This window comes from Magallana gigas, chromosome 7 (genome assembly GCF_963853765.1).
Source record: "Magallana gigas chromosome 7, xbMagGiga1.1, whole genome shotgun sequence".
Lineage (NCBI taxonomy): Eukaryota > Metazoa > Mollusca > Bivalvia > Ostreida > Ostreidae > Magallana > Magallana gigas.
Window position 1 is genome coordinate 23,393,839 of NC_088859.1, and position 13,548 is coordinate 23,407,386.

At 32.1% G+C, this 13,548-nt stretch overlaps 1 long non-coding RNA gene across 2 annotated transcripts; it reads left to right on the forward strand.

Annotated features, from left to right (window-relative positions):
• Positions 1–504: 504 nt before the first annotated feature.
• Positions 505–12,964, forward strand: LOC117690844 (uncharacterized). Of its 2 annotated transcripts, none has more exons than XR_010707821.1 (4): positions 505–652; positions 3,226–3,379; positions 7,990–8,440; positions 12,345–12,964. It is a non-coding gene; the product is annotated as an uncharacterized lncRNA (long non-coding RNA). The 2 variants fall into 2 exon arrangements; XR_010707822.1 differs by lacking the exon at positions 505–652 and adding an exon at positions 2,061–2,078.
• The last annotated feature ends 584 nt before the right edge of the window (positions 12,965–13,548 follow it).

The following is a 13,548-nucleotide window of genomic DNA, read 5'->3' on the forward strand; positions in this document are numbered from 1 at the left end:
TTTTCGACGAATTTTAATTGGTGTTCAGTTGATTGGGTGTATATGAATTTGTGGAGTTGTATTGAAAGTGTGTATATGAGATGTTCACTTGAACGTGTGTTTAAGAGGTGTTCAATTGGATGTGTAACTCTAATATTAGCAGGTTCTAAGTCAAGGTAAAATAAAAGTAAAAATAGAGGAAATTGCAACCGATTACAAAAATCCAGAAACAAAAATGAGTTCAATGGTGTTTTTCGTTTTTTATTTGAGTGAGTATAAATGGTAGTGTCCATTTGGAGGGTGGGGAATACAGGTGTTGGATTGGCACCGCTTACACGTATGTGTGTGTGTGTGTGTGTGTGTGTGTGTGTGTGTTGGTTTTACCGATGCTCCGAGGACGCGAGTGTATAAAAACACCTTTACTCCGAGGACGTAAATTTCTCCCGAGGACTTTTTTCGGGTCCTCGGAAAGATTCTGTCCCAATCAACTCAAAATGACGAAATATATCATGTGGTGAAATTTGGTGACAGTCCTCAGAAGGTCGGTAAAATGTGAATGTGCGTTTCCCGGTCACACAGTTTTATCGGACGCCATAACACACACTTGTTGTTTTCGATGCGCGCGCATCTCGGCGGCGGAAGTGATGATCAATCAAGATCTCTGGAGGTCGTAGTAAGTATTTACAATATTTTTATATAATATAGATTGTTTTATAAATGGTTTAAGAAGCGAAAGTGATAATTAACAATAGTTAGAATATTCTTATACATGTTTAGTTGTAATTCAAACGCGGGGGTGTTAAGGAAGCATATGGAATCTGAGTTACATGTAATTCCGTGAAATCACAAATCTTAGTTATTATGTACATATTTAAATATCTAAGCAACGAAACGGAGATCAAAAACAAATAAAAAATACTGAAGACAATTTTTTTTCCAGAAATTAGTTTGTATTACGTAGATTTACACATTGATGACGTCATGACTAAAAGTTGAATGTCGTGTGAATTTGATCGAAAAACATTGTAAACATATTCAAAATATAACTAATCTAAGAACTCTAATAAAGTATTGTGGTGTGATTTATTGAGAATTGAACATAAGAATACTTGGGGAGATGTTAGTTTTATCAATCATTCGCTAAAAGGTATGTAAATTTGCTTTTATTTCTCGGCCAGGCTTTCCTCTGTCGTTGTTTACGATATAAAAATCCGACTAGAACAACACTACCCCGTATATATTGAACTTGAAATTTTATACGTATCGTTAGTTTGATCAATGCTTAAATTGAAAATAGCTAGAATCCCATGTTGTGTGTTGTTTTGATGCAATTTGCCGTTTTCCGTGCAAACTATAAAAAAGTTGGGAAGGTTTTTCGAGAACCGGATAAATAACTTTTTAATAAGGAAGAACATAGAATTCTAGCAGGGGTTTTGATTAAACTAAGATGTTTTGCTTTCACTTGTTATGTTTATTTTATTTTTGAAACCGCGGGGTAGTGTTGTTCTATCTCATTTTATGTTAAGGAATATACGTAAGCTATTTATAGTTGTCACGTGATAATGCACCAATGTGGCAGTTATGTACAACCCGATTTTATTGCACTGACATCTATTTTAAAGGATAATACTAAGTGTTTGATCTTATTCAAAATAATTATTAAATTTCACGATTTTGAATATAACAGTCAAAATAAGACGCTAAATTGCCCATATGCTTCCTTAACACCCCCGCGAACGTAAACACATCCAAATGAAATGTTTTGAAACCTACATACTCTCTATGATTATATTGATCTATAGTTTCATTGTGCTTAGTCTATCGTTTAAAATCTTTTTATCCAGTTCAAATTCTTTATTCGATTAGATTAGTATATACCATACAAAGCATTTCTTTATTTTTTTTAATTACAAAACACTAATTCCATAATTTCAGTTACAAAACGAGAGAAAATGTGCTGTTTGAAGGGCATGGTCATTACATTAGCTAAATATTTTCATATTTTGATGTTTAGAATACTTCTTTGAAGAGTTTTCATAGCCAGCAAAAAATTGATTCACTCGTCGGATTATAAAGTGATAGAGAGCTCACAAATCCTAGTTATATAAACATATATCAAGCCATGATTTCGGTTACATATTAAACGCCGAGTTCAAAATGTAATTATTTTTTAAACAAATTCTAATGTATCAAACCCTGATAACTGTTAATTTGTGTTAAAAACGAAACAGCAAAGATAAAACAGAGTTAGAAACAGAATATTAACTGGATTATTTCACAAAAGATCTGACATCTACCCTCCTGCCCCTCCCCCCTGAATAAATAAATAATAAAACACTATCATACTGTGACTGATATTGTACCAGAAAATAATATACAAACATGTTCATTTATTTTAATATCATTAATAATTAATATAAAGGCATTAATATTTATTTGTTTTCAGAAACTATAGAATTTATCAATTATAGTGAAAAACATGTGCTTTTTTAAAAATTAGTTAGTATCATGAATTCTAACGCATCTCAAAGAAATATTGGTCATATAAAATCCTTAAAGCTGCTTTGTCCATTTTTTTGGTTTTTACAGTATCAAATAGTTTTCCATACAAACCAATTATCTTAGAAAGTTATGCACTTTCTCCTATTTACACCAGCAGAGTCGGTCTCCTTTCAAAGTTAGAAATATTCAAAGTAAAAAAATTAATTTCTTTTTGGGCAAATGAAAACACAAACCAAAATGCATCATGGGAATGTTTAGAAAACGGAACCGTTTAATTTACTAATTTCACAAACTAATTTCACAATATTTTTTAATACATGTAGATATATTTATATTCATTTATTTATTTAAAATTTAGCCTATTGTAGTTGTAAACTGTGGCTATCATTCATGTGCGTCGCGGATCTACAGTGAATCAGGGGTACCCCCTCTACCTCTGGAAATTTCTGCATTTTAATTGAATTTTACTCTTTTACTCCCACTGCACAAAAAAAATTCTCTTACACCCCTGATTGTGGAAAAATGCAGGGTCCGTGCATGGCTCGATAGTTTGTCAGCCCGAATTTTCGCGAATCTTTTAACAAACATTCGTTTTAACATAATGCTATTAAGTAAAAGATTTACATCTATGTAAATGTCAAGATATATATTGTGAATTAATGGCGAGTTGATTATTATATCAATCCCCATGTTTGTTTACATATCGGAAACATCCCTAGTACGAATTAATTTTTTTTTCGTCAGAAACGCCGCCACTGTCCAGCGGGAGAGAAAACTGTCAGTTGACCATAGCATCACAAGTTACTGTGGATTCTGGTTATTTTAAAAGTGAAAATCATGAAGAACTTTCGTGTATTATTTAGGGATGGAGGACGGGTGCCATGTTTACATTCGCAACGTAAGCAGGTCAGACTCGGTCAGATTACAATATTCAGCTGTTACACATACTTGATACTATGATATTTGTTAATCAGCTGTTCAAGTTCCTGCATTTTTTACTAGGGAATAACAGTTAATATAATATATTCCATGTTGAACTGTGCAAGACGAACTTCTACACATGCATGATCTATGACAGTGTATGAGTAATGTAATTGCAGGTTTTGGTAAATGTGAAATTAAGAAATACCGGTAAACAGAATGAATTTAAACATTTTCCAATCATGAATTAACTTTATCCATAAACAGGTTAGCATATCTCAACCTCAAGGCTTAATATTTTAGACCTAAATCATATTTGATAGAAGATGTCTGTGTATAAAACATGATTTTTTATGCTTTGAACATGTTGAACAGCTGTTGAACATGGGTGAGGCAATTTATACATATACTGGCGTGTGACCAGTTCTCACCGAGTACCATTTCTCGCCAGTACATTGTGACGTCATTTTATCAACACATAAAATTATAGACGAAAAATGACATCACAATGTACTGGCGAGAAATGGTACTCGACGAGAACTGGTCGCACGCCAGTACTTGTTTTAAAATACTGTCAGATTTTCCTTCTTGGCAAGAGTCAATGATTAATTATGTCAGCTGCTCACTAGACTCAGTCGGCTGGTCACTTAAAGGCCGAACATTTTACAAACGCTCCCTTTTTTACCTGTACAAACTTCAAAATAATGCCGCTTGTCAATCAAGTTTGAAGCAATCGCACCCATGAAGTTTGATTGCAGTGATCGTCCGAGCGTGATCTGGCCAGGTCCAGGTCCGTGGATTTCTGTTTACTAGCAATTTACAACGTCATCTTTGATATCTTCCGTCACATATAAATTTTTTACATAACTGGTATAATCATTGTTTTAAAAAAAATAATTATTCAGTAATTGAATGAAAATACAAAATTTATATTTGAATCATGTTGAATGTATATTACCTAATAAATTCCACAAAGATGAATGAGCAGCCCAAAACATATAAAGTTTCTTTTTTAAAAAAAACTTATAAGCTATTAAAGCTGTATTTACTGGTAACACACTCAACTGGTCACTCGAGTATCCAATGCAGAAAAAATGAAATTCCAATATAATTTTTTTAATTAAAGAAAGTAAACATATTCTAAAGCAACATTGTCTAATGATGTTGTCCATACTTAACACCTCTGACATATATACATTTATATACATATATAGCATTCCTTATTTCAACCTTTTTATATAAAATCTTGTTTCATTGGTAACAAATAAATTGGCGAACTAATTGTACCTAACTGAAAGGTTTATATGATACAACTGTAACTAAAGATTTTTATAATGGCAAATGACTTGATCCCTATAAAATGATAAATGAACATTATATAGAGCCTGTTTGGGAGGGTAGCAGCAGAGAGAGAGAGAAGAGAGAGATATTTAAATTATCTTAGTCAATGACCCAATTGTTATTATTAGTCAGCCCGCAGGCTGACTAATTAAGTTAGGATGAAACTTCAATTGCGCTTGCTTAAATTGGTATTCTGGGAAGGAATTATATAGACAGTTCGTGTTAGAGAAATTCGAAGAAGTTATGAAACTGGTCAGTTTCTAGGTCAAATTGCGCATCGGAAGACTGCCAATGGGAATTGTCTGCACCCACAGTCCAGACTCCGTGTACCGTATATTTCCCGACCTCTTAGTGAGATTGGAAAGTAAATATATTGGTAGTGGTTTGCGACGAGACCATGAAATTCATAGAGCTATGTTTGCAATGTGACAACTTTAAGCATTAAGTAGGTGCGCAGTCATACATTGCATTTTCACCACTACACGCTTATCTCCTCACCTACATGTACAGCCATATAAAAATAAAGGTGCAAACTAAAAGTGAACCCGCATATTATTATTGTTCTGGAAACTATTTATCTTGTATTTTAATAGATTGTGTATTCTCTTTGGACCTAAAAAACAAAAATTCCGCTGGCTGACTTTCTTAGCTATTTAAAAAGCTAACCTTGTTTCAGGATTAAATTATCCAATTTATACTACTGATAGTCATAAAGGTCTTTAAATTCTATTTGTTATTATAAAAATTCCATAGTTATAACTAGCATTTGGTATTTTCATTTTTCTGTGTTACTCATTTTTCATCTAACACTGTATTTTGTGCAGATATTGTAAAGGAATCATTAAAATAAATATAAAATGATTACAAAAAAGGTACGTAATTATATAAGACGTTCATGTGATTTAAACAGTATATCATGTCCGATATCAAATCAGATGATCTCAGTTGGATGCTATTTCTAAACAATAAAATGTTTTCTTTGGTGCTGAGTCATGTGGATACAATACCCGCAACGTTATTTTTTACAAGATTAACAGACGGATAGTATTCACGCATAATAGATTCTGAATAGGATTATAATGCACGGTAGAACAGTATATACTCGCATGATACGATTGGATTGATTCATGATAGAAAAAGATAAAATTAATGATGTTCATAATTGCTTCAAATGCTCTTCACAATATACCTTATAATTACTGTACAGAATTTTATTTACATTTATTGAGTTTTTAATCCTAGCTGCATCATTTATAGAATATACAAACATAACAAGTTAAAATTTATTAAGGAAAAATATGAGCTTAAATGATCAGTAATTTATCAATATTGGTAACATTGTTTTCATTACCAAACACCCCAGCCAATCACCGCAAACATATCTCATCTCGACATCAAATCACATGGAAAATAGCAGGTTTATTTAAGTAAACAACCTCCGATCCTCAGCAATATGTTCGATAACTCTTAATTATCCGGATTTCTTTTATTTGTACCATAAATCTGACTTTTTTTACACACAATGTTAATTAGTATTCAACTAGTGGGCTAGTATAACCATTAGTCACACAACTAAATGCTTCATGGCGTAGTGGATCCACGGAGCACTTCCACTAATATACATGTACATGCATGCCACTGATGCACCAGTACTTTTTTTTTAGCTCAACTTTTTTCTTCATTTTATTATATCCATCATGCTAGGCAAATTTGCAATAACTTTGTAAAATGCATGGACACCATCTAAAAATTCATTTTATTTCATTTATAAAGGTTGATAGAAAAATATCATTGTTATGATATGAAAAAAATACTTTGAGGCTGACGATCTTAGAACCTTAAAATGAAACTCTTGTTTTAGATAAGTATAAAATTGTTTATAAGTACCTTCTTGTTGTAAAAAGAATGCATCAAATAACGATCGAATTGTATTACATACAAGTTAATGCTTACTGATCAGTTATACACTGCGTACGATTTAATATATTCAACCTATAGGTAAATATGTTACCTTGTTCCTAAGAACTTTGATTGCTAACATTAATCTTTCATTTCCATTGCTTAAAATGTGATTTACATGTAATATTTTATTTTATTTTAGTCTAAAGAATTTAGAAATTAGTATGATATAATGCTGGATTGTATATTGTATATTAATTGTTTGATAACTTATCGTATACGGTGCACTGAACGACTTGTAACTTCAAAGTAAAGTACTTGCATGTAAAATGGTACCAAAGGTTTAACGCGATCGAATAAATGGAAAAACTGTTAGAATTGAACAATATATAAACCTGATAAGATTAACACACGATAGGATACTAGGATTAACGCACGGTAGAAGGTTATATATACGAACGATACAATAGGATTGATAAACTGTACAGGATAGGATAAGACAGGATAGGATTGTAAAAAAATATGTTGCAGGTACTGTGCAAAAGTTATAACACAGCCTAGCATTGCTGATAAAAAACACAACTTGCCTTAACATGTATTTTTTTTTCTGCAACGCTAGATACCTTCATAGCCAGAATGAAGCACCAAAAGAAAGCAATAAATCGTTTAGATAAAATATACCTACAGTTGAACTTCGATACACTGATATCTCAAATACAATTATGGATATGTCGAAGTGATTTGTAAATCACAACCACTTATTTTTTTAAGTGTGACTGCATTTACTTGCAATGAAAATTAAGGTAAAAAAGTTTATTGTCTCTTGAGACAGTAACTATATCCTGAGGTGAAGCCATGGGAAATAAGTTCTGTCAAGGGGGACAATATTAACTCGCTATAGTCTGAATATAGTCGGTAAATACTGTAGATATCTTGTTATACATTGTACCAAAGAAAACTTTATTTGTCGGTGATGCAGATTTTCTTGATGGTAAACAAATTAGAGTCAATCAACAGACTTTGAATTTAACATAGCAACTGGGTTTACAACAGAGGTGTTCTGAGATTAAAAATGAGGGAAATCAAATGCTGCCAGTGAATGGTTTCTATGACTTTTCACATTGGGCAGATAGCAAAGAAACTATTTTACAGTTATTGAGTAGCATATGTTTATTCTTGTGATGCATGACACATGAATATATAAACACTTGATCCAGGGCATACTCACAGTACTGCCTATACATATTGCTTTTTGTTGGAGATCATTCATATAAAGTAATATAATTGTAATTTTATTATCTAGATACCGATCGTATTAAAAAAAACACTTTTCAATTTATTTTTTAGGAACATAAGCAGACCAGTCTATTTGTTTTCTGGGGGATATGACGATAGGACCATATCTATAGCTGTGTGATGGGAGGTGAATTTCATCATGACCTGATGATGGAAGAAGTATAATTGACAGAGTATCATGGAATCCTTGTAACCAACCTTTTCTTGTTGATGTGGATTTTTTAAATTAAGGAAACTGACTAAAAAAATTACATGCTGAAGGATCAAGAAAATGATTCCAATAAAAGAACTAAAAAGCCATTTCACCAGTTAAAAGTGTGGATGATATTCAGTGTGTTCAAAAAGTTGAATATATATATATACACAAAAATGCATTGATTAGGATGCAAATTTGATACAGATTTAAGAATCATACAGTGTCAAGATTCATCAATAGTGTGAAACAATTTATCAATAATATGGCAACATGCGACTGATATTGGATTAGACATCAACTTATGAGGTACGTATTTTATATATATATTTTAACGTGTTTAATATGCCATTTTAGTTAAATTGATCAAGGTAGCTAGCTTGCTTAATTGGTAACGTTACATTAATTTATTAAGATTTAATCTAAAAAGTACGTAGCAAATTCATACACGTCAGGTTCATTTTTGGTACACGCAATTATTTGCAAGTTGTATATTTAAGAAGTTTCTACCCCTGATATTAGTCTAAGATTGACAAATGGGCAAAAAAATATGTAATATACTTGATGAAAAATTATGATTTAAAAATTTTGATTACCTAATTCAGTAAATATGAACAAAAGTCACAATCTGCAGTTCACAAGCCTGCAGATACATGTACTTTAAAATGTTTAACCACTGAGCTACATTGATGCACCAGACAGGCTTGAATGCTGAATCTGAGCCATTACTAAGGTTTCAGATGCTGGATGAGGTTAAGATTTGTAGAGCAGGTGTAAGTCTTTGGTGCAGGTGCCCTTTGATAGCCATTTCTAAGTTACTACTGGTTCTAACTTCACCAAACTTGAATGGATGGTGTGTCTTATACATGTAATACTGATGCATCTGACAGGCTTGAATGCTGAATCTGAGCCTTAGTTTTGGATGCTGGAGGAGATTAATTTTTAATAGCTGGTTAAAGTTTTTGGATCAGGTGCCCTCTGATGATTTTTTCTTAGTTATTACTGCTCCTAACTTCACCAAACTTAAATCATATGGATGATGGGTCTTATGATACTGATGCACCTGACAGCCTTAAATGCTGAATCTGAGCCATATATATAGGTTTCAGATGCAGGGTGAGGTTTAGTTTTTGGAACAGATCACATGTTTTATAGATAATAGCTTGCATAGTTGATTTAACTATTAATACAAATGTATCGCAGAGGAAGCAGCCTTATCTCTATTATCAAGGATGCTGACAAAATATATCTTTGTAATTTATTATTACTGGTCCTAACTTCACCAAAATTGTATCGATGATGTGTCTTATGATGCTGATTCACCTGACAGGTTTGAATGCTGAATCTGAGCCATAGGTTTTAGATGTGAGATGAAGTTTAGTTTTTGGAACAGGTCACATGTTTTAGTTATAGATACATGTTATAGCTTGCATAGTTGATTTAGCTATAATATAAATGAATCACAGAGGTAACTTCAGAGCCTGATCTCCATTATCAAAGATGCTTAAAAAAGCTCCTACCTCACTCAAACTGCTTGATGGATGTGTTTTCTGTTAAATGATATAGCATGATTCCTATGATATAGTATTGTATGATATGATACACTATTGTTTTATATGATGCAATATTATATTATTTATTATATTGTAAAAAGTAATATGATACAATATGATATTGTATCAAATGTTTGTACATTATGATATGATATTGTATCATGATATCGTTATGTATAGTATTGTATGATATGATACAATATTTATATAATAGTGTTGTGTTGTGCATGTACTATGCCTAAATAGTAGTCTGACAGGGTTTGTTACATAGTGCACGAGCCGGAGGCGAGTGCACTATGTATCAAACCCTGACTAGGGTACTATTTAGGCATAGTTACATGCACAACACAACACTATTGTTATTAATTATTATGCCAAGTGTTGTATATACTGACGTGCTTTGCTACAAGTAGCTGTGATGCTTGAGTGTTGTCCTGTCCCAAAAATAATCACCGGAAAAGCTAGCGTTTGTTCTTTCAAATTAATCAATTGATTTCAAATTCATCGATTATTTAATCAACAAGTTGTTGTACAATTAAAAAAAATCAACAAAGGATTATGTTCTTTTTAATTAAGAAACGAGAAACGTTTCACCTTACCGAGAAAACTCGAAATGTTTAGCAGACAAAATCTCATTGAATTTTGTTCTTGTACATTCTTTATCAAGCGTCATTCCAAAAAGCGTTTTTGTGATTCTCATGTTGAATTTCTTTCGAAATTGTTTAATCCATTTATTCAAAAGTTTATCAAAACTTATATAACTTATAAAATTATCGTCAATAATGAGATGTTTTTGGAAAGATTAATAATTTCAATTGCTTGATGTCAATCGTAAGTTTCTAGTACGTTTTATATATATAAATACCGTCAGATGCATCATCGGATGCTGTAGCATAACAGTAACGCGTTGGGCTTCAAGACGCAATGCTTTTAGTGGCAAGAGTTCGAAACCCGCTATTGTATCAGATATGATACAGAATTTTATAATTTGATATTGTATTATATAAATAGTGCCTGTTTGGGAGGGTAACAGTTGAAATTGACACCCCGAGAAAACCATTGTCAGCCAATGCGAAGCGGAGGTTGACAATGGTTTTTGAGGGGTGTCAATTTCAACTGTTATCCTCCCAAACAGGCACTATTTATTTTGTTATACTGAATGTCTTAATTTTTAAGAAAATTTTACTGCTTGTATATAGGAATAACGTGAATTCTACAGCGAACCGTACGCGCATAATTTTCGCGCATGTAACAATTTTTAATGTTACCCATTGCTAAGTGCGTTGCTAACGCTGAGGGTAATAGAAAATATTATGAACTGCGTCTTAACCAATCAGATTTCAGTATTTAACATGAAAGTATAACAATATATAATGAATTACTATGTCACATGATATGATATTATATAAATAGTGCCTGTTTGGGAGGGTAACAGTTGAAATTGACACCCCGAGAAAACCATAGTCAACCGACGCGAAGCGGAGGTTGACAATGGTTTTCGAGGGGTGTTTATTTCAACTGTTATCCTCCCAAACAGGCACTATTTATTTTGTTATACTGAATGTCTTTTTTAAAAATTGTAAGAAAATTTTACTGCTTTTATATAGGAATAACGTGAATTCTACAGCGAACCGTACGCGCATTATTTTCGCGCATGTAACAATTTTTAATGTTACCCGTTGCTAAGTGCGTTGCTAACGCTGAGGGTAATAGAAAATATTATGAACTGCGTCTTAACCAATCAGATTTCAGTATTTAACATGAAAGTATAACAACATATGATATCATACAATATTGTATCAAATTATACATAAAGCTAGTATTGTGTATCAAATATGATACAATTACATACATGTACAATATAATACCATTCTATATTCTTTCTTTTATATTGTTCTTAATTTGATTCTAGAACTGATATTTTGTATACTGGTTAAAAACTTGTATCGGAAAATTTTTGTAGTCGGTTAATATTTCAAAATAAACCTTGTATCTAGTTGTATTTTCAAATATATACCGTTGATTCCTTATTAGTGCAAACCCCTCTTATTTTATGCAAGTACTTACATGTAATTCCATGATATTGCAGTTGTGTATTTAATAGCTAGTGCAAAATAACTTCTATCCTAATTTCTTATAGTTCAAAACTCTCAGAAAATAATAGTGAGGTTTTAAAATCCGCTTTGGGTGCTTCTCGTGTCATTTTATGCGAATATCAATTCCTTGTGTTTAATTACATGTAGGAATCTACAGTAAATTGATTAAAAAGATAACATCTGTCAGGATTCCTACTTTGTGTTAGTTTCCGAATCCCTGAATTTATAATCTCACCATCTACAATTCTGCTGTTTGGGATACAACTACATGTATGTATACATACATCGATCTTACATGTATTTACATATAAGTACATGTAAGAAAATGTGTCAATTATATTCAATGTTTAGCCAATCTCAAAATTACACTGAAAACCTGAGTTCAGTTGCATGTACAAATGTTAAATACTCTTCTTCTTTTTTTACCCCTACACGGCCTTTTATTTGTACATTGACTAAAACTAGAATTTTATTTTTTAATAGTTACATGTATTTGTTACTAGTTATTGTTTTAAAGTTGATGTAAAAATACTATGTTTAAATGTTTGTAATATTTCTTTTTAGGAAATCTCAAGAAAAGAGTTGGACATAATACCAAAGATATGAATGGAATACAAATGGAAAAGAATCACCATGGCCCATACTAGATGCAACTTGAAGTTGAACACTTTCGTGCAATTTATAATAACTGCATGCTTGATAAATTGGAATGATAAGTTTTCAGTCCATACATATAACTTAATTTAATTTTGGGAAATTTTATCAAAGCTGAATTTAAAATTGCATGTGAATGTTTATTTTTGTATGTAGTCAGTACATATTATATTGTGGAATCATCGTGGTTGTGGGGGACCAATGTTCATGGCTTTCGTGAGTAACTGGCTTGCACACAAATTTACATCCCCTTGAATGTATACACAAGCAAATATTTAGTATTTATTGATAAAATAGAACTTGCTACTGAAGAAATTACCTCCCCATGAACTAGGAATAGTTTGGTAACCAACAGACATTGACCCCCACAAATAAAAATGATTCCACAGTACTACATGTACATAGAAATTATCATAATTAATTTAGCTTCTAAAAATGAACATGTCTGAAATATATTTATTTGAAATCATTTAAATTTTGTTTAAGAATGAATTTGTTACAGAGAATAAAAGCATGTAATCTAATAACAAGGTTCATTTTCATTGTATATTGGGCCACTTTTTTATTAGTTGTTTTTCAAGAACGACTGACCAAAATTTAAAAAAATACTACAATATGTATAAATTTGTATCAAAATGTGTCTTTAATGTTTATGTTTTTTGATCTACAGACCAATTAAAAAAAAAAGGTCTTGAAAAACAACTAATAAAAAATAGCCTTAAGGGGTTGGATTGTGGGAGAACATTTAAGAGGGTTCGATGGTCATGGCCATTTTTGGACTCTATTAATCTTCTTTAGAAGGAGCTCTATAGTATCAATCAGACCCAACCTAACACCGGGTTAACTTTTGGGGTTTACTCTGGGTTTTCTTTTTGAAAACTTGGGTCCACTCTGGGGTTACTTTGGGTTTACTTGGAAATTGCTTTTGAGGTCAACTACGCACTGAAGTGTGAAGCAGACCTGTCTTTTATCTTACTATCCTACTGTCTGTTATTCCTGCCCTATGTATATTTCGAATACACATTTAGCGTCTGCTTTCAGAGGTATACTTCTGACCGGGTTTACTCTCTGGGTTTCCTTGGGTTTACTCTGGGTCCACTCTAGTAAACCCAGG